An 18663-nucleotide genomic window follows, 5' to 3' on the forward strand; every position below is an offset into this window, starting at 1 on the left:
GCTTATTAAAGCAGCTGTGACCAGTATCCAGGTTACAGATTGCAGTAGCAGACTTCCATCAGTAGAACAGATGGGAGCCTATCCTTGCTGCAGGCTGCTTCTGAGCCTGACTCCTAGCTACTAATGTCACATCTGGTACTGGAGGGCTGAGTTCCTTGTGCTAAGACTCCCCCAAAAGTTGTGCAGCCCCGAAGAACACTTTTACATTGTGATTAAAATATTTTGTAATCCTGGTCGTCATAGTAATGAGCAGCTTTATAGACCCTGGTCTAAGCAGCCTTACTGCCTCGGTGGTTAGCTTCCTAATATAACTTAGGAATTCAAACCACGTCCACGCAGTTAGGCTTCAGAGTGACCTGCAAAGGGAGGAAAAATGGATGTTTCTTTTTGGGCTGTTTTGTGGTGGGTAACACAACTGGAATTCTCTTAGGTTCGTTTGAAAGGGTCTCTTCCCAGCTGTTTACCACCTCTGGAATATTAGGCCATATCCTCACCGTGGGTAAATCAGTATGTCACTGCCAGATAGTGCTGGGATAGGATGTGGCCCATCAGTTCTTGTCTTCCCTTATTTATTCTGGCAGAGCCAGAGAACTAAAGTAGGAGCTTTCTCAGCTGAAGGATGGAGAGATTTATTTTGGTGGCCCCCTCAGGGGCCTTAGACTCCTGGCTGAGAACTGCTGGCCTAAATGACAGCTAGACAAATGTACTGAGCACTAGGCATCCTGAATCCTCGCCCTGAAGAGCATACAGACAAAGCACGCAGGAAGGAGAGCAGGTAGCTTGTGTGTGGAGAGGGTTAGGGTTTAGAGGTGTTTGGAAAAAGTGTTAATTGATTTTAAAGTGTGTGTGTGGGGGGAGGAGAGGTGGGTGTTTAATGCCCACTAGGGAGCTCAGTCAAAACCCATGTGGATGTGAGCTGGAGACTCCCTCAGTCTCTCCACCCCTGTGCCTGGGAGTTTGCCTTTACAGAACTGATATTTTTCAGGCTTCTCCAGACCTAGCATGAAGGGAAGTGAGCCATGCCTCAATTCTCAGTGCCCAAATCCAATGCCAATGTTTCTCTAGCTCAGTTATGCTCTTGACACTTTAGTCTTTTTTTTATTTTCATATTCACAACCTCTGTTCTGTGGACGTGTGGGAGATGATCATCCGAGGTACTCATGCATATCATTAGCTGTGATTTAAAATATAGGACTCTGCATCCCTGTATGCAGTATTATCTGAATTAATTAATAGGACTGTTTTTTTCCCCCCTATACCTTTGCACACTAACAAGAAATATTCCAGATGAATATTGGTATGAACTCTGGTTCAGCCATCTGTTCCAGTCCTGAAAAAGTCAAGTAAACACTCTTGGAGAGTATATATAAACACATAAGTAGGAGCACTTGGCTATGTGTCTTGAGATTTTTGTGGGTGTTGTCGTTTGAAAAGCTGGAACTCCTTATTAACTGATGCCTTTTCTCTCTCTCCTTTGTTTTCATGGCCTGCCCTCCAATGGATTATCGCACCTCACCTGCGGGCTTCATCTGATTGGCTCATCTGTGGGTGAGTACATGCTTCGTTAGGCTGCTGGAGAGCAGAAATAATGATCCATATGCCTTTTCAAAAAAACTGATCAGTTTCAAGGAAACTGGGTTGGCTCTCCTGGCTTAGCCTTCTGATGCATTGTTTGTTATGCAACTGCAGGCTTCCCGTATGGAGTGTGTGATGGTGAGGAACTAGGAGGTGAAGTAAAAAGTGTGTTTTAGGATAATGAGTGTGTTTATGTAGCTATTTCTGGATTTTGTTTTTATTAAAGCGTCTTTATCAGCAGGCAATTCTTGATAGCTAGGATTGCTTTGTATTCTGGCCATCGAGGTAGAACGCATCCTTTCAGTTTTCACAATTCTCCTGAGAATTGTTTTGAACTGGGAAAAGAGAATCCTTCCTCCTGAAAATGGTGGTGTGAAACTGTGCTGTGGTTCTGTAGGAGAGCCCCCTGCCAGGACATGTCGGGTTGGAGGGGAAGCCACCTCAGGATCTGCAGTCCCAGATCTACAGACCGGTGAAGATCACTTCGCTGTAAATGTAACAAACGAGCACACCTTCCAGTCTCTGCTGCTGCTTATTGAATAGTTTAGGTCAAGTCTTGCACTAATTTTGTACTGAACCATAAACAATGTTATGAGCCTCTCTAACTTCTTATGGGTCTGACTCCTCCGTTGGCTTCAGCAACTACATGTGAAATCTGACCCTGCATTCCTCAAGATTGAGCAGTCTGGAACAACTGTTGTTAACTTAGGAAAGCCCCTTGTAAAGAGACTCTCTCTTTGGTTACAGCACAGGACTGGAGGTTTTGGTGCTAGGTGATGTTTTGTCTGATTATTTGGATTTCTGTTCTTCTGAAGCATTAGACAAGATCTGTGGCCAGTAAAGATTGCTCTCTTCTACCAGGAAATGGGATGTAGGGAAGCAGAAATCCAAACTGCTGCATGTCTGGGTGTTTACTGATGCAGAAATGCCAGTCACTGAAGAAGCATTTGAGGGGGAAAGCAAAGGCATATGGGAGCAGATTTGGTTTAATAACCAGGCAAGTGATTTTTACAGGCTTTTTTCAAATGACAAGATCAAGAGGGTTCGTGACTTGGGATAGGGTATAATGGGTAGCTCCTAGTAAACAAAATCTAAATAGTGGCCGCTGGTTATAATCGAGGATATAATTTTTTTGTTTGGATTGTTGGAATTGGTGGGAGCTGAGCACCTCTGAAGGTCAGGGCCACAGCCAACTGATCACTAGCTCTGAACTTGTTTTTATTAGAGCATCTCTTTCTCTCTTGTACACACAACCCTAGTTCATTCACAACAGAATCAACCTTCTTAGAGTGTGCAGTACAACTGCAGGAAAAAGTTCTTTGCTGTTACATGTGCTAGAGAGAAAATTGGCATGTGCAGTGGAATAAGGTTGTTCACTGAAGGCATGTCTACGCTAGGAAATTATTTCAAAATAGCATGCCCACACTATAGGGAAGCCTCGAAATTAGTCCAAGGAAGGCTCCCTTAATGTGGGCACCCTATCTTGACTTAGAGCCCCAGGAAGCACTAGAGTGTAATTACTTCGAATAACTCTGGAGAGTAGTTATTTCAAAATAGCAGCAGTGGAGCATCCGCACTACTACTATTTCAAAACAAGCATTATTCCTTGTGGAAAGCAGTTGTTGTTATTTCAAAATAACATGCTTGGTAGTGTGGATGCTCTGTCATTTTGAATTCATAAGGAAGTTATTTTGAAATAATTTCCTTGTGTAGACCAGGGACTGATGTAGTATTCAATGATGTACATGCGTCTCCTGAAGATATCAAGCAAACTTCCTGCACAGGATGTGTCTAGGAGTTCCAGCTATTTAGAGCCTGCCTGTTTAGGTCTACACTGCAACGCTATTTCAGGATACCAGTGTATCCCAAAATGCTATCCTGTGTTTTAACAACAAGCCCGTTATTTCGGGCTCGCTATTCCAATGTCCCTGTAAACCTCATTCTACGAGAAGTAAGGGACATTTGGAATAGCGCTTTATTTTGTATTTTGAAATAAGCAGTTTGCATAGCTTAAATTATGTATCTTATTTCGAGTCACGGTGCAGTGTAGACATACGCTTAGAGGACCTCTGCTTAGTACAGTATTCGGTTGCAGCATTTAACAATCTGTTGGGATGCTTTTGCTTCTGGGGTTTGCACTCCGGAAATGGTGGCTGGACTTCTTCGTGTGACTAACTCCCCATATTTGTGACTCTTTTCTTGATATCCTCCCCAGGTCTTGGATGTACTTGCCTTTAGGGCCAGAGGGAGGGAAGTTTTCATTTGGTTTTTATCAGTGGGTTAATTTTGTGTCATGTGTGGGGGAGGAGTTTGGTGGTGGGTTTTTTGGCTCTCTCCTGTGCTTTTGTTACCTATTTTGGCCATCTTGTGGCTTATTTTCTAGCTGTACTGTGTCCTAGCAATACTGGTGTACGCAGTACTGTGCAAAATGTGCAGTGTGCCCAATAGGCCCCTGCCTAGGAAGCATATTGGGTACAAAACAAAGGCATGCATGGTAGCGCATGCACACCCCGTCACAGGTGTGAGGATGCCACCTGCTTGGCTTCAGAGTCGTCAGCTAGCTCTACAGTCTGTACATTTTCCCTTCTCAGGGGAGCACAGAGACGGTAAGCAGCCCTTGTCTCAGGACAGTGTGGCCTAAAGGCCAAAGTCAGCAGGATTGAGGACTAGCACCCCGGTAGGGGGATCTGGGCCCACCCTGTTCCATCAGGTCCTGGCCCAGGGCGCTGAGAGCAGCAGATCCGTCTCCCACTCTCTTGGCGGGGAATCCATCTGAAACATGCTGAGTATACCTGGGTGGGAGAGGCTGCTTCTACACCCTTTGGGTCGCTTCCTACTGGTGCTGTTGGGGCATCATCCCACATAGTGGCTGGGTCTCTTGGTTCCCTGGCAGCGGTTTCTTGCTGGGGCCGTGTAGCAGCAGGCTCCTGGAACTTAGATTACCGCTATCTGGGTCGGTGGCTGTTGCAGCTTGGGAGCTCTTGCTGGAGGTCCTTCCCCCTTCGCTGGCTAGCCCAGACTGAGCTGCTCTCCTGCCTTTTATACTCTCCCAGCACTTGGAGCATGCCCAGTCTCGTTGAAGGGGCGGGACTTTCTCCACCCACAGGGTTTTTACCCCTCCTGCTGTAGTGTGGGGTGTGCACACCCTGTCACAGCCATGGGAGAACATGGTGTTTTAAAAGATGTGTTTAGAAAACTGTGGGGCTGATTCCATTCTTGCTTGTACCTCTGCATGCTTGTGGATGTAAATGAAAGTTAAATCTTATGTTGGCCTGCACTGAAGGGACTTTCACTTGAAAAGAATTTAGTCTGAATAAGGCCACTGGTTCATCTGCTTGTATAGGAATGTATATTAGTCACTTCTGCTCGCGAGCATGGTGATAGGTACATGTGCCAGATGGCACAATGTGTAGCAATTTGAACATTAATGATTAACACTCATTTCTCAGGAGGTGACGCATGCAAACAGCTTGCTGACTTGCTTTTGCTGGTAATAGAAAAGATGTCACTGAATGTGGTGGGTCTTAATCTTGGCCAAGTAAGAAGCTTAGAAGGCTAAGTGGTATCTTGTTAATGATGGAAAAGATAAAAACACATGTGGCAAAAATTTCACTGGAACGGGGAGAGTACTGACCTCACCTAGGAGGGAAACAGGACCGTTCCTGTTATCTTTCCTTCTATAAACCTTGCTCATTTTTGTATTTATATCTTAGAACTCCATCTAAAAAAGAATAGGAATTGCTGCAGTAAACTAATCTCCACCTTGCCCTCCCTTTCTCCTTAGTAGATATAATGGAGTTTTCTCCAACTCCACGCTTCTGGTTACACAGTTTCTGAGGTCTCAGAATGCTTCACTCTTATTTGTATTCCCATAGCTCCTAGAAGTCTCAGCAATGGAGTAGGACCTCCTTATGCTATGAACTGTACAAACAGTCCAAAAATATGGTTCCAGCTTCAGGGATCTTACAGAGTATAAAAGACAACAGGTGGATACACACTGACGAGGGAGTATGAGGAAACAATGGAACAAAATTGGTCCCTATGATGAGTAGTGGTCTCTGCACACTAGCACCCAATGGTTGATTTCTCCCCCCCCCTTTTTTTTTTAAATGCATCATCGCAGCAAAGGAGATTTCTGAGGGCTGTGAGAGGACAGTGAAGTAGCTATGCAGCTGTGTGTGGGACACGCAAAGTGTTTAACCATGTAACTGATCGAATTTCAATCGGTTACACGGTTACTGTTTTTAAAAAAAGTTAGCATCCCTAGCATGAGACAGTATGGGGGAAGCATGAAGTTGGTGGTTTGAAAATATAATAAGTAGGGGACGGAGGCAGTGGCAACCGTTCAGTACTGAATGAGAAGCTGCGGACTGGTTGGATGAAATGTTGGGTTCGTAAGGTGATGTAAAAATGGAGGAGCGGGGCATAAATTGAGACTGGTGAGGCAGAAGATGAAGAAGCAACATCAGTCAGGGATTGAATTCCTTTTCCCAGTCTCCCCAGTAATGGCACACCAGGCCCAGATAATGAAGCATTCAGTGGAGGCAGGGGATTACAGAAGAGACCCTGACCAGCAGGTAGTGAATCTCAAGAACCTCCTCCAGAAAACTTCCTCCAGATGTGAATATACTCCTTCGGTGCACTGAGGACTATTGAAATTACAAGCCATCACTTAAAGATGGGGTGCCAGATGGTTTCAACAAAAATACCGGACACACCTGACATTACATCACAATCTACATTACATCTTATTTAGAAAATACCGGACATTTCTATTTTCTCAATTCTATTTTCCTGAACAGAGAGCTCAAATACTGGACTGTCCGGTTCAAAGCCGGACGCCTGACAACCCTTCTTAAAGAGCATGCTGCATGGGGAGAGAGGGTCCTTCTGGTCCTACTTGCAGGCTAGGAGGATCTATAGCAACATGTGATCAAAGTTAGTCTAGAAAGCACCATTTTAATGCAAAGTGGGGAAAGTTGTGCCTCTCTGCCTTAGACTACCAGCTTTTTCCTCTCTCTGTTTTTGGTTCTTGCATGTTGAAGTTCTAAATGTTTTATGTTGAAACTTTCCAGCGAGAGTAGTTTATGTTTTTATCTAACTTCTATGTGGGTATGCTGTGAACATCACAAGTACCTACTCCAAAATACGCAATTTTGCCAGACTCTTTTAGCTTTTCCCACTTCACTCATGTTTCTCACTTCCCAGCAGCTGTTATGTGCTTATAGTGATAGCAGATCACGGAATCCTATTATAAATTTAGATCAACTCCATTGAAATCAGTTTTATTCTGTAGTTATGTTACAGTGACTCAGAGCAGAAGTTGGCTTAAACTAGAGCAGGTTAGAAACAGAAATGTCCCATTTTTGGGGACAGAGGAATTTCAAAAATTAAACAAACAAACAAGAAATGAGAACGTGTTTTTTTTTTTTTTTTTTTTTTTTATGGTTTGTGGGTTTTTTTTCTCTTTCTGTTTGTTTTTTCTCACCTCTAACCTAGCCAGGTAGAGGGCGGTGTGTGTTTTAAAAGGTCTACATATCTGGCATCTTCTGCCTTCTATAGGCTTTGGTAAACTGAGGGGTGGAGGGTGGGGAATTAACAAAGTTTTCAGTGGTTCTCAAACTTTCCAGTCTACTGTACCACTTTCAGGAAACCAATTTGTCCTGTGTATCCCCAAATTTCACCTCACTTAAAAATGACTTGCTTATAAAATCATATGTAAAAGCATCACAGTACACTATTACTGAAGAATTGCTTGCTTTCTCATGTTTACCATATAATAAAATCAGTTGGAATGTAAATATTTATAATACATGGAGCATTATCAACATTTTTACTGACTACACTAGTACCTTTTATGTTGCCTGTTTTAAAACTAGGCAAATATCTAGATGCGTTTATGCATCTCCTGGAAGATCTCCACATGTCCCAGTAGTACATGTGACCTTGGCTGAGAACCACTTGATTTAAGACTGTCTGGCTAGCATCTGAATTAGAATTCATTTAAACAACTGGGGCAGCTCACACCTTGGCAGTTTGGCACTATTGTTTTCAGGCTGTCTGCAAACTTTTATGCAGACACTGCTTTACTGGTTTTACTCATCACCTATTAAAAGGTTCTTTTTTTAAATTGAGAACTATATTAGCAAGCAGTTTTATTTTTGTTAGGGAAAATGTGTCTTTGGAGCTCTGGTATAACCATTCCCGAGATGTGGGCATTGTATATGTGTAGCAATTCTGTGGGGTTTGTGTAAGTAATGTTTAACTGCTTTCCAGAATAAGTTAACTTTTATTGAGGGATAAATTAATAAAACAGACAGAAGGACCACATTGAAAGCAATCAGTGTGGCTGCTGTATTAGGGTATGTCTACACTAGCCCCTTAAATTGATCTAGGGAGGCTAATGAGGGCGACCGGAATTGCAAATCAAGCTCAGGATTTAAATATCCTGCGCTTGATTTGCATGTTCCTGGCTGGTTGCCATTTTGGAAATTGACTAGCCCAAAGTAACTGCCTGTGTCTACACGCGGCAGTGAAATGGGATTCCAATTTAAAACCCCTAATTCGAATTAGCTGGTAAACCTCATTGCAGGAGGAATACCAGGTAATCCTTCTCACGCTAATCCTTCTCACAAGGTTTCTGGGGAGGCTGCCTTATTCCACCTTTTCATGCCAAGCCAGCAGTAAGTGCTCCGGTGTCACTACACTGCAAAGCTTTGTGCTGCAAGGTCTAGGTTTCTGGCCAGATTCATTCAGCATTTGCTCCCTATCGCTCTGTGATGCGGAGAAGACTGGTATCTTACATGGCAGTCTGGATGAAGGATGGGAAGCTATTAGCTGATTTCTCTGCAGTAAACCTGTTTGCTCGTGGCTCGAGCCCCTGCCCTACCCTGCCACCGTGCCCGGACATGCTCTCCGTCCCTCCTATCCTCCTGCTCCTGCAGCAAGGGAAAGTTGCACTCTTCCACCAAATGGGGGTGCCAGACACAAGGTGCTGTGTGAGGCCCTGCCCTGCTCTGTTGCCACACCCGGACTCAGTGCCCTCTCCTGCACCTGCAGGTTTGTGCCCCGTCCAGTCTCTTATCATGCTTGCCACCAAGCCAAGTCCAGAACTTAGAGGTGTACCTGCTGCAAAGTGGCTACCTAATGCCTAACAGTGGCCTTCTACATAACACATCCCTGTTGTTTGTGGACGGACCTTCATTTTGTTTTACTAGGTTAGGCTTTACACTCTACAATGTGGCTCCTGTAAAGTCTGCCCTTCACTTTTCATTATGGGGGAATAGCAGTCAGCCTGCTGTGCGCCCCCTGGGGGCTCCCCCAGCTGTCCGCCTGGCACAAAATGTGCAGGCAAAAACAGACTAGGCAAGAGATGTTCAAGGAGCAAATGCAGTCCGCCAACTTGGACAGGGAGCGCGCGAATGAGTGGAGGAATATGCTACTGGAGGAAATTCAGAGCGTGCAGAGAACAGGAAGTGAGGCACCAGGAAAAAGTGTTTGTCGTCCGTGGTGGATGTGATGAACTGCATGGTGGTTTTCCAGAACACCTGCTTGAATGGGCACCTCTTACAGACCACCATTCCCTCCTCGCTGTGTTCCATAGCCTCCTCTCCCACGGCAATAGAACATGAAAACGGGGTGGGGGAGGGAGTCAAGGACAGCCTCACACTCAACCCACAGGGATGTGTCATGAAGCAAAAGGCTGTCCTTCTCACAATTGTGACCACACCCCTCTCCCCCCGAAGCTCCCGCCCTGGACTTCTCTTCTGTCCCTGCTGTGTTCCTTAAATAAAAGCACATGACTTTTGAATAAGTCTCTTCATTGCTTGTTTGGAAGAGATTGGCAAGGGGTGGGGGAGTTCACAGGTAAGCACACCGAATGCAGGGACACCTTGCTGAGAGAAACCTGCATAACTCTCAAAACTGGCCACTCGTAAAGTTGTCTTTCAAAGCCTCTCTGACTTGCACTGTCCTTATTGCCCTGGTGTCTGGCTGCTCAAAATCCCTGGCTAGCGCTGTGCCTTGCCCTTGCACCCAGACGGATACACTTCTCCCCGGCTTTCACAAGTATTCTGGAGCCCACTCAGGCTGCCATAACAATGGGAATGTTGCGCTCGCTGAGGTCTAAACTCGTTAGCAGACTGTGGAAATGTCTCTTTAAACACCTAAAGGCAATTCTGCACAAGTGCAGAATGGTGGTAGTCTGTAGCTGAACTGCTGCTTACTACGGTCCAGGCAGCCTGTGTAAAGCTTCATGAGCCATAGGAGCAAGGGGTAGATTGGGTTGCCAAGGATCAGTATGGGCATTTCAACATCTCAGATTGTAATTTACTGATCTGTGGAAAAAGTTCCAGCTTGCTGAACAGGCAGGAGTCCCCAAAGATGCATACATCACAACCCTTTCCTGACTATCTTATTCTGAGGTTGGTGACACGGCCCTTGTGATCCACTAGTGTCTGCAGCACCACTGAAGTACCTATCTCATATTGCTGGAAGGGACCTTGAGAGGTCATCAAGTCCAGTCCAGTCCCCTGCCCTCATGACAAGACCAAGGACCATCCCTGACAGACTTGCCCCAGATCCCTAAACAGCCCCCTCAAGAATTGAACTCATAACCATGGTTTTAGCAGATTAAACCACCAAGCTAGCCCTCCCCTCTTTGTGGTGTATATACTTCTTTGTAAGGTGATCGGGTGCCAAAATGGGGATATGCATTCTGCCTATAAAAACATAAGACACGGTCCCTGTGTGGAAGAGCTTACTGCCTAACTTAAGACAAGTGATCTCAGGGTGCTTCAGAGCTGAAATTTGACCCAGTACATAGGGGGGCAGAAAAATCCATCATGAGCCAAATAAGTGATATCTCTGCCCTCAGGGTCATGCTCTCAGAGGGTATGTCTACACTGCCACCCTAGTTCGAACTAGGGTGGCTAATGTAGGCATTCGAACTTGCAAATGAAGCCCAGGATTTAAATATCCCAGGCTTCATTTGCGTGTTCCTGGGCGGGCGCCATTTTTAAATGCCCCGTGGTTCGAAGTACCTGCCCACGGCTACGCGCGGCACGGACTAGGTAGTATGAATTAAAGCTCCTAATTTGGACTACCGTTATTCCTCCTGCAAGGAATTCGAACTAGGGTGGCAGTGTAGACATACCCAGAGAGATTTAGTAATGCCAACCCTAAGCACTCAAAAAATCATGAGTCGGGCCCTGAAATTCATGTTCTTCATATGCCTTTTGCTGTTTGAATGGTTGTCCATGTTTTTTTTTTTTTTTTTTTTTTTTTTTTCAAACCTTCCCTTTCAAACTTGAGGGCTAGAAACTTTTATTTTTAAAAAGTAAAAGTAATAATGGAATCCCAGGAGCTGGAGCTTTAAAAGTAAACAACCCACCAACTGTTATGATTTGAAGTAGTAAGAGTTGATAACACTGCTTCTCTCCCTTTGTATTGCTGCATCTCTGGACATGAAAGTGACCCACTTGCAAACAGTCCCTAGAATTCAATGCATGGAGTTGGCAAACTTTCAAAGGGTCTATCTAAAAATTCACTTCTTTCCATTGGTCAAACATCTCATTTTGGCAAACTTTCAAGGCTTCTGACAAAGCCTTCCTGCATCCCTCCAGTAAAAAAAAAAGCCAGAGTAAATACTGCAAACGCAAAACATACTGTTTACATTGTTTAAATCTGTACATGCATCCAGACACCATTGTGGTGGGTGCATGTTAGCAAATTGGAAAGTATATAAAGTACGGTCAGATCAAGTCTGTTTTGAATCTCTACAGTACCGGACTGCTCACTTACAGCAGTTAGGGTGTCTAAACTACATGGCTCCATCAGTGGAGCGATGTAGATTAGGCTGATTGGCAGAGGGAAATGAAGCTGCGATTTAAATAATTGCGGCTTCATTTAAATTTAAATGGCTGCTGCGCTCTGCCAACCAGCTGATGATCAGCTGTTTGTCGGCAGATCGGGGCAGTCTGGACGCACCGCTGTCGACAAAGAGACTGCCCCGATCTGCCGACAAACAGCTGATCGTCAGCTGGTCGGCAGAGCACGGCAGCCATTTAAATTTATATGAAGCTGCGATTAGTTAAATCGCGGCTTCATTTCCCTCTGCCGATCAGCCTAATCTACATGGCTCTATCGACGGAGCCATGTAGTTTAGACACACCCTCTCTGTAAATGTAGCAAGCTCTGTCATTGTAATGCTTAGTGAAGACACTGCATATGTCAATAGGACAGCTTCTCTTGTTGGACTAGGTACTTCATCTCTCTGAGAGTGCATCTAGACTGCAGTATTTTTCCAGAAAAATGGCCGTTCTTCCAGAAAAACAGTACTTGCATCCACACTACGATTGAGTTCTTCCAACAGGGGTAAACCTCATTCTACAAGGAAGAAGCCTTTTTCCAGAAAAGCATTTTCGGAAAAAGGTGAGTGTGGACGTAGAAGAGGCCTCCAGGAAATAACACAGGTACCCTGATGGCCGCTCTGTCCATACTAATCACAACTTAAATGCGAGATAGTATCCACATTGATTAGACGCTATCTTTCGAAAAAGCCCATTACTTTTTTCGTTGCGCTTTTGCTGTATGGATGCTCTCTTTCGAAAGAAGCCTGCAGTTTAGCTGGAGCCTGAGAGGCAGTAGCATTCTCAACAGGAGAAGCCCTCTCATCAACATAGCACTCTCTACACTGGGAGATAGCTGTATGGACCTATAAGATGCATAGGGTGCGGATTTTCCACACTCCTGAGCAGTGGGTGTTCTTATAGGTGCAACGCTGAAATAAAGCCTTTCAATTTTTGGAAAACACTCCAATGTACAAATCGTGAGTTTCTGGGCCAAACTGCCATTCCAAAAAGGAACATGCTACAAAAATGCATTATCAGGCTTTGTTAAAATCTGATCATGCATAAATAGTTGAAATGATACACAGTAGTGGTGGAGTGGGGAGGGTCTTCTCCATGAAAATGTCCAGAAAAATGTTCTGGCTTTGGCAAAAGTTGATGCAGTGTGCCAAATTTGGGATTATAATGGTAATTTTATTTTTAGCATTAACTATAGGGTTGCAGTTGTGGCTCCATAATAATTCACTCAGGAGAGATTACGCTGTAGAGATGATTTATTGTAGAGACTAATAATGAGCTGAGGTAGATGATCTAATAAATCTCTTCCACCTCATTTCTTAGATCATAATATGACAGGCTTTTAAAAACCATCATCCCCAAAGGTTGCGCTTGTATCACAACAAAGCAGTCTCTGCATAAGCTCTCAAAAGCTATGGAACTATTTTTCACATATTTGTAACTTTACCTCTATGGCAGACTTATTAAAGACTTTGTCAACAGTAATTTTCTCCCTCACAATGATTGTTAATTTGGATACTTCTAAATGGAAGGGAAAATTATACTAGAAACCTGGATCTTAAATGACTTGCTTAGAAGAGAGAGGTCAAGTACCCTGTTCATTGACCAGAAACTTATCAGAATTAAACCAAAGTGGATCTGTCCTATTGTGCAGTGCCAATGAGATTGAGATTTTTTTTTTTTAGACCTCTTCATAGCTTTCTGATACCACTTGAATCAACATTTGTGACTATACCAATGAATGTGAAACGTAGCGCCAGAGCAGGAAAGCCAGTGGTTGACAAGACGAAACCACTTACTTCCCTCCCTCCCCCCACTCCGGTTATTTGCTTGCACTATTTAAAATTGCTGCTGCCGTTAGACCTAATTTGTGCACTAGTGGAAAAAAGACAAGTTGACGCTTCCAGTTACTTACAGCCAGTTCACATCCCACAATATGCCAACATTTTTATGGCTGACATATAACCCTAAGCTTCCATCCTCTAGCACTCCTTCTACTTATGATACTTTAATGACCTCTTCATCATATGGGAAGGAGGCCCTTGAAGAAATCCACAGCAATTTCCACCCCACTATCAACCTCAGCTTGGGACAATCCACACAAGAGAGCCACTTCCTGGACATGACAGTACAAATAAATGATAGTCACATGAACACCACCTTATACCAGAAACCTACGGACTGCTATTCTTACCTATATATCTCTAGCTTCCATTCAGGGCACATCGGCGATCCATTGTCTACAGCCAAGCCCTAAGATACAGTCATATTTGCTTCAATCACTCAGACAGAGACTAGCATCTACCAGATCTTTATCAAACATTCTTTAAACTTAAATACCCATCTGGGGAAGCAAGGAGACAGATTGACAGAGCCAGACAAATACCCAGAAGTCACCTGCTTCAGGATAGGCCCCAAAAGGTAAATAACTGAACTTATCATCACCTACAATTCCCAGCTTAAATCCCTTCAGTACATCATTGACAATCTTCAACCTATCCTGGAAATCGATCCCTCACTCTTGCAGTTCTTGGGAAACAGGCCAGTCCTTGCCTACAGACAGCCCCCCATCCTGAAACAAATACCAGCAGCACACAATGCCCCAAAACACTTACCCAGGAACTTATTCCTGCAACAAACCCCATTGCCAGCTCTGTCCACAAGCGACACAATTACAGGACCTAACCACATAAGCCACACTATCAGGGACTCCTCTACCTGCACAGCCATCAAGAACGTATGGCCTTGCTCGAAGCACATGGCCATCTCCTGAACTGAGACCTTCAGTGTCAGCTCAGAGATTAGGGCAGTGGTGAGGAGATTCCAGAACCTTTCCTTAAGTGGCCAAACGCTCACTCCCCAACCATGCAGCATTTGCTCAGCCTGGCGTTGAAATTCTCCTTGGTGGGGACCAGGCTGCCTGTATAGGGGTCCATAAGCTGCAGTGCCCAGGATGCACATGGGCATGTCCACGTCCTCAACCCTGATGGTGCAGTCGGGGGGGAAAAAAGTACCAGCATGCATCTTTTGGAACTGGCATGAGTTCTGGACGATGCGGGTGTCGTGCGCTTTTCCCGACGAGCCAACACTGGTATCAGTGAAGCATCCCTTGTGGTCCATGAGGGCCTGTGGCATCATGGAGTCTCCATCCCTAGTGGTGTTTAAGTCTCGGCTGGACAAAGCCCTGGCCGAGTTGATTTAGTTGGGATTCCTAGAGCAGGGGGCTGGACTTGATGACCTTCTGAGGTCTCTTCCAGCTCTATGGTTCTTTGATTCTATGGAATAGTACCCCTTTCTGTTTATGTAGTCTGAAGCACTGTGGTCAGAGGCCAGAATGGGTATGTGAGTGCCCTCTACAGCTGCCCCTGCAGTTGGAGAAGCTCATGGTGGCAAGCTTGCCATGTTGGTGTCCACGTTGGCCAGAGTGACACCCCTCCTTAGTAGTACGTAGTTGGCTACTTGCAGGAGTATGGCCCTGACTGTGGATTTCCCCACGCCTAACTGGTTCTTGGAGTGGTAGCTGTCCAGCGTGGTGAGCTTCCACAGGGTGATGGCTACCCGTTTCTGCATGGGGATGAAAAATCGAAGTGGGGTGATCCACTTGCAGAGCTCCAGGAAGATGGCCTTCCACATACAGAAGCCACTCCGCTCCCAATGTGGTTCCACCAGTCCAAACTGGTCTCCCTCCACCAGAGGTGATGTTCAGCGGTCTCCGGAGGATTCAGGGGCATTTGCAGTAGGGATATTAAGGACTAGTCGACAAGCAAATGCTTATTGGATACTCAGTTGACTAGTCAATTCCCCCCCCACCCTCTTACTGCCTCTCAGATTGAGGCAGCAAAGGGAGAGAGGGAACAGGGGTATTTCAAAGTGGTGGTACCACACAGCTGAGCCTGGGATCAGGGAAATTATTTCCTAATGTAGACGTGCCCTTAGGTGCCACAGGACTCCTCGTTTCTTCAAATGAAGCTATCATTCAGCTTTAGATGACTGACTTTTGTTTTTTCCTGTAATGTCTGTCAGTTTTGATCTCCTCATCTACCCCAGATTCTCTTGTTTTTTACTCTAAAAAATCCCAAAATGTTGCACACTCATAAATGGTTCCATTTTAGATGGTTAGCTCCTTGTTTACATCAACTCTTCAGGGCAGGGTGAGTTTTCTTCAGAGCAGAGCACAGTGTAGATGTTTTGTTAGCCAATCTCTAACTGCATGCTTGAATATGTGACCAGACCTCCTGTTTTTCAAAGGGACAGTCCTGTATTTAGTCCTCCTGCAGGTGTCCTGACTTCTTCTTAAAAACAGGCAAATTGTCCCATATTTTTGTCTGCCCTCCCCCGCCATCAGTGTCAGTGGGATCTGCTGCTGGCTGGATCCCTGCCCGCCCTGGTTCTAGCCTACCCACCAGCAGTGAGTGAGGTGGGCCCAGAGGCTGATGATGGGAGTGTGTGTGCAAGCTGGTGGCAGGGTGAAGATGTAGTGTGTGGGGCTGGCTGCTTCCCCTGCTTGTCCGTCAGCCCAGTCCCCACTGTGTGCCTGCTGTCAGCCAGCAGGGCCCCACTCCCCTATCCCATTTCCACCCGGCACTGCTGTGTGCTGCAAGCTCCAGTGGCTGGTGAGCGCATGCAGATGCCAGATGTGGCTGGTTACATGTTGTTTCTGCTGCCCACCCATTGGTCATTTACGTGCTCCCCCTTTCATTGTCTTCTCCCTGCTTTGCCTCTTCACCTCCAGAGCTCTACTGCTCCTCTGTAATTCCCCCTCCCCTCCCCTCACTCCTCCGGGCACCTCCCACTCTCAGCACTCTGCGGAGAACCAGTCTGGCTGGCAAGCTCCTTCCTTCCCTCACTGCCTCTGGCCAGAGCAACTGTGGTGCAGGAAGAAGTGCCCCTAGCTTGGCCAGAACAGCCCCACCTGTGGCGGGCATGGCCACACTGCACCACGGGCCCCCATTGAAGTAGTTAACTAGTTAAATGTAATGTTTAACAGGTTAATTGATTTTACATCTCTATCCTCCAGTCCCAGCTTTCGGTAGTCATAACTTTAAAGCAAGGCCAGAGTTCGGTTGTGCCAGGATAATGGGATGTGCATGGAATGGACAGGGAGGAGTCTGACAGGAGGGAGTTATACGGTAGAATGGCAACAGGGGGCAGCAAGGTGCTAAAATGGGGACTGGATAGCTGTAACTCCACTGGCCTGGCAGGGGTGGAAAAGGGGACAGCTATCTACTACAGGCAGTCCCCGGGTTACGTACAAGATAGGGACTGTAGGTTTGTTCTTAAGTTGAATCTGTATGTAAGTCGGAACTGGCGTCCAGATTCAGCCGCTGCTGAAACTGATCAGTTTCAACAGCGGCTGAATCTGGACGCCAGTTCTGACTTACATAAAGATTCAACTTAAGAACCCCAGGCTCCGCGGCTTTGCTCTGCTTTGTTCCCCGTCCCCCTGGTCTGCAGACCAGGGGGACGGGGAGCAAAGCAGCGGAACACGTGGGCAGCGGAGAGCCCAGATGTGTCTGGGCTGTCAGCTGCCCGCGTGCTCCCCGGCTTTGCTCTGCTTTGCTCCCCGTCCCCCTGGTCTGCAGACCAGGGGGACGGGGAGCAAAGCGGCGGAACACGCGGGCAGCGTCTGGGCTGTCCGCGTGCTCCGCGGCTTTGCTCTGCTTTGCTCCCCGTCCCCCTGGTCTGCAGACCAGGGGGATGGGGAGCAAAGCAGAGCAAAGCCACAAAGCCGCGGAGCACGCGGGCAGCGGACAGCCCAGACGCGTCTGGGCTGTCTGCTGCCCGCGTGTTCCGCCGCTTTGCTTCCTCTCCCTGGTCTGCTGGAGACCAGGGAGAGGGAGGGCCCCGTTCGTAACTGCGGATCCGACATAAGTCGGATCCGCGTAACTCGGGGACTGCCTGTATATATTTCAGAGGGTTTGTCTGTGGCTATGTCTATACAGCAGCATTATTTTGGAATAACTGACATTATTCTGGAATAATTAGCGTGTCTATACTGCAAGCCATTATTTCAAAATAATGGCGCCTGGAGGATGACTTACTCCAACTTCTGTAACCTTCATTTTATGAGGAGTAACAGATGTCGAAGGAAGAGTATATTTCCTTCGACTTCCTGCTGTGTAGACGGTACCAAAAGCTGAATTAAGCTATTTTGACTTAAGCTACGCAATTCATGTAGCTCAAGTTGCATAGCTTAATTGGACTTTAGTATGTAGACAGGGGCAGATGACGATTTTGTGGGGCCCAGGGCAGCACAATTTTGCGGGGCTCCCCCTTTGACACAGCGTATGCGCGGTGGCTCCACAGCGCATGTGCGGGGCTTCTTGAAGTGCAGGGCCCGGGGCCGCCGCCCCGCTTGCCGTGCCCTATATCTGCCTCTGCATGTAGACATACCTTGTGTGTGTTTTCCTGCATGTCTGTCTGTGTCTGTCCCCTGGCTGTGGCTGCTGGAGCTGCAGCGGCCATGGACAGGCACTTTTCATTTGGCCCCAAACTGCTGTAATGAGAGAGGGCTGTGGTTGCCCTGTCCTCCCCAGAGCAGCCTGCATGCTGAACCCCTTTAACCCAGCCTCACTCCAGAACAATGATTTAAATGAAGAAAAAACTTATTTTAGTCGAGGATTTCTAGTACAACAGATAACACTATACCCTACTAATCTCTGGTAGACCATGGTATGGAAACCTTATCTATCCTAGTATAGAAATTATTTTCAAAAGAGACCAACTCAATTATCTTTTTGAGAACAAGAAGCCAAATGTACCTCAAAATTTTTGTGTCCATGTACACATGCACAGGTGTTTTAATTGTCACCTTTTAATATCAAGTTTGGATTAGGGATTCTGTTTTATTTCTTACTTAATGGCCTTTGTCTTCTATCTTTAAAAAAGTTTTGCTTTTGCAAATTGTTACAGCAGAATAAGTCCATGCTTCTCAACTACACTACATTTTTCTGTTTTTACAGAGAATGTTCAAGCTAAAATCTGGGATGCTGTAGAAAAAGTTTGTTCTGATGTAATGGTTTCTAAATTTGTGTATTTCTTTCCTGTATTGTTTCCAGTTTATTTATACAGTTCTACATTTGTTCTTTTTGCTTACTTCCCCCCCCCCCCCCCGCCTTATAAACACTTCCACTTCTCTATCCACTTAGGTGTAGCAGTGGGAGTAAGCATGTCATTTCAACTTCATCTTAAAGGACACTGTTTGTGTGTTTAGAACAGAGAT

General features: G+C 45.9%; 1 protein-coding gene across 2 annotated transcripts in view; it reads left to right on the forward strand.

Moving 5' to 3' along the window:
• The first annotated feature begins 864 nt into the window (after nt 1-864).
• The window catches only part of EPB41 (erythrocyte membrane protein band 4.1), a 171471-nt gene continuing 153672 nt past the window's right edge, over nt 865-18663 (forward strand). Inside the window, exon 1 of one of the 2 annotated variants that reach the window (XM_075909091.2) lies at nt 865-1548. The gene's annotated coding sequence lies outside the window, so the exon portion shown is untranslated. Of the gene's footprint in view, nt 1549-1568; nt 1714-18663 lie in introns of those variants that run through there. The other variant, XM_075909090.2, reaches the window with a different exon arrangement.

Source organism: Pelodiscus sinensis, chromosome 26, assembly GCF_052426305.1.
Source record: "Pelodiscus sinensis isolate ZL-2025 chromosome 26, ASM5242630v1, whole genome shotgun sequence".
Classification (NCBI taxonomy): domain Eukaryota; kingdom Metazoa; phylum Chordata; order Testudines; family Trionychidae; genus Pelodiscus; species Pelodiscus sinensis.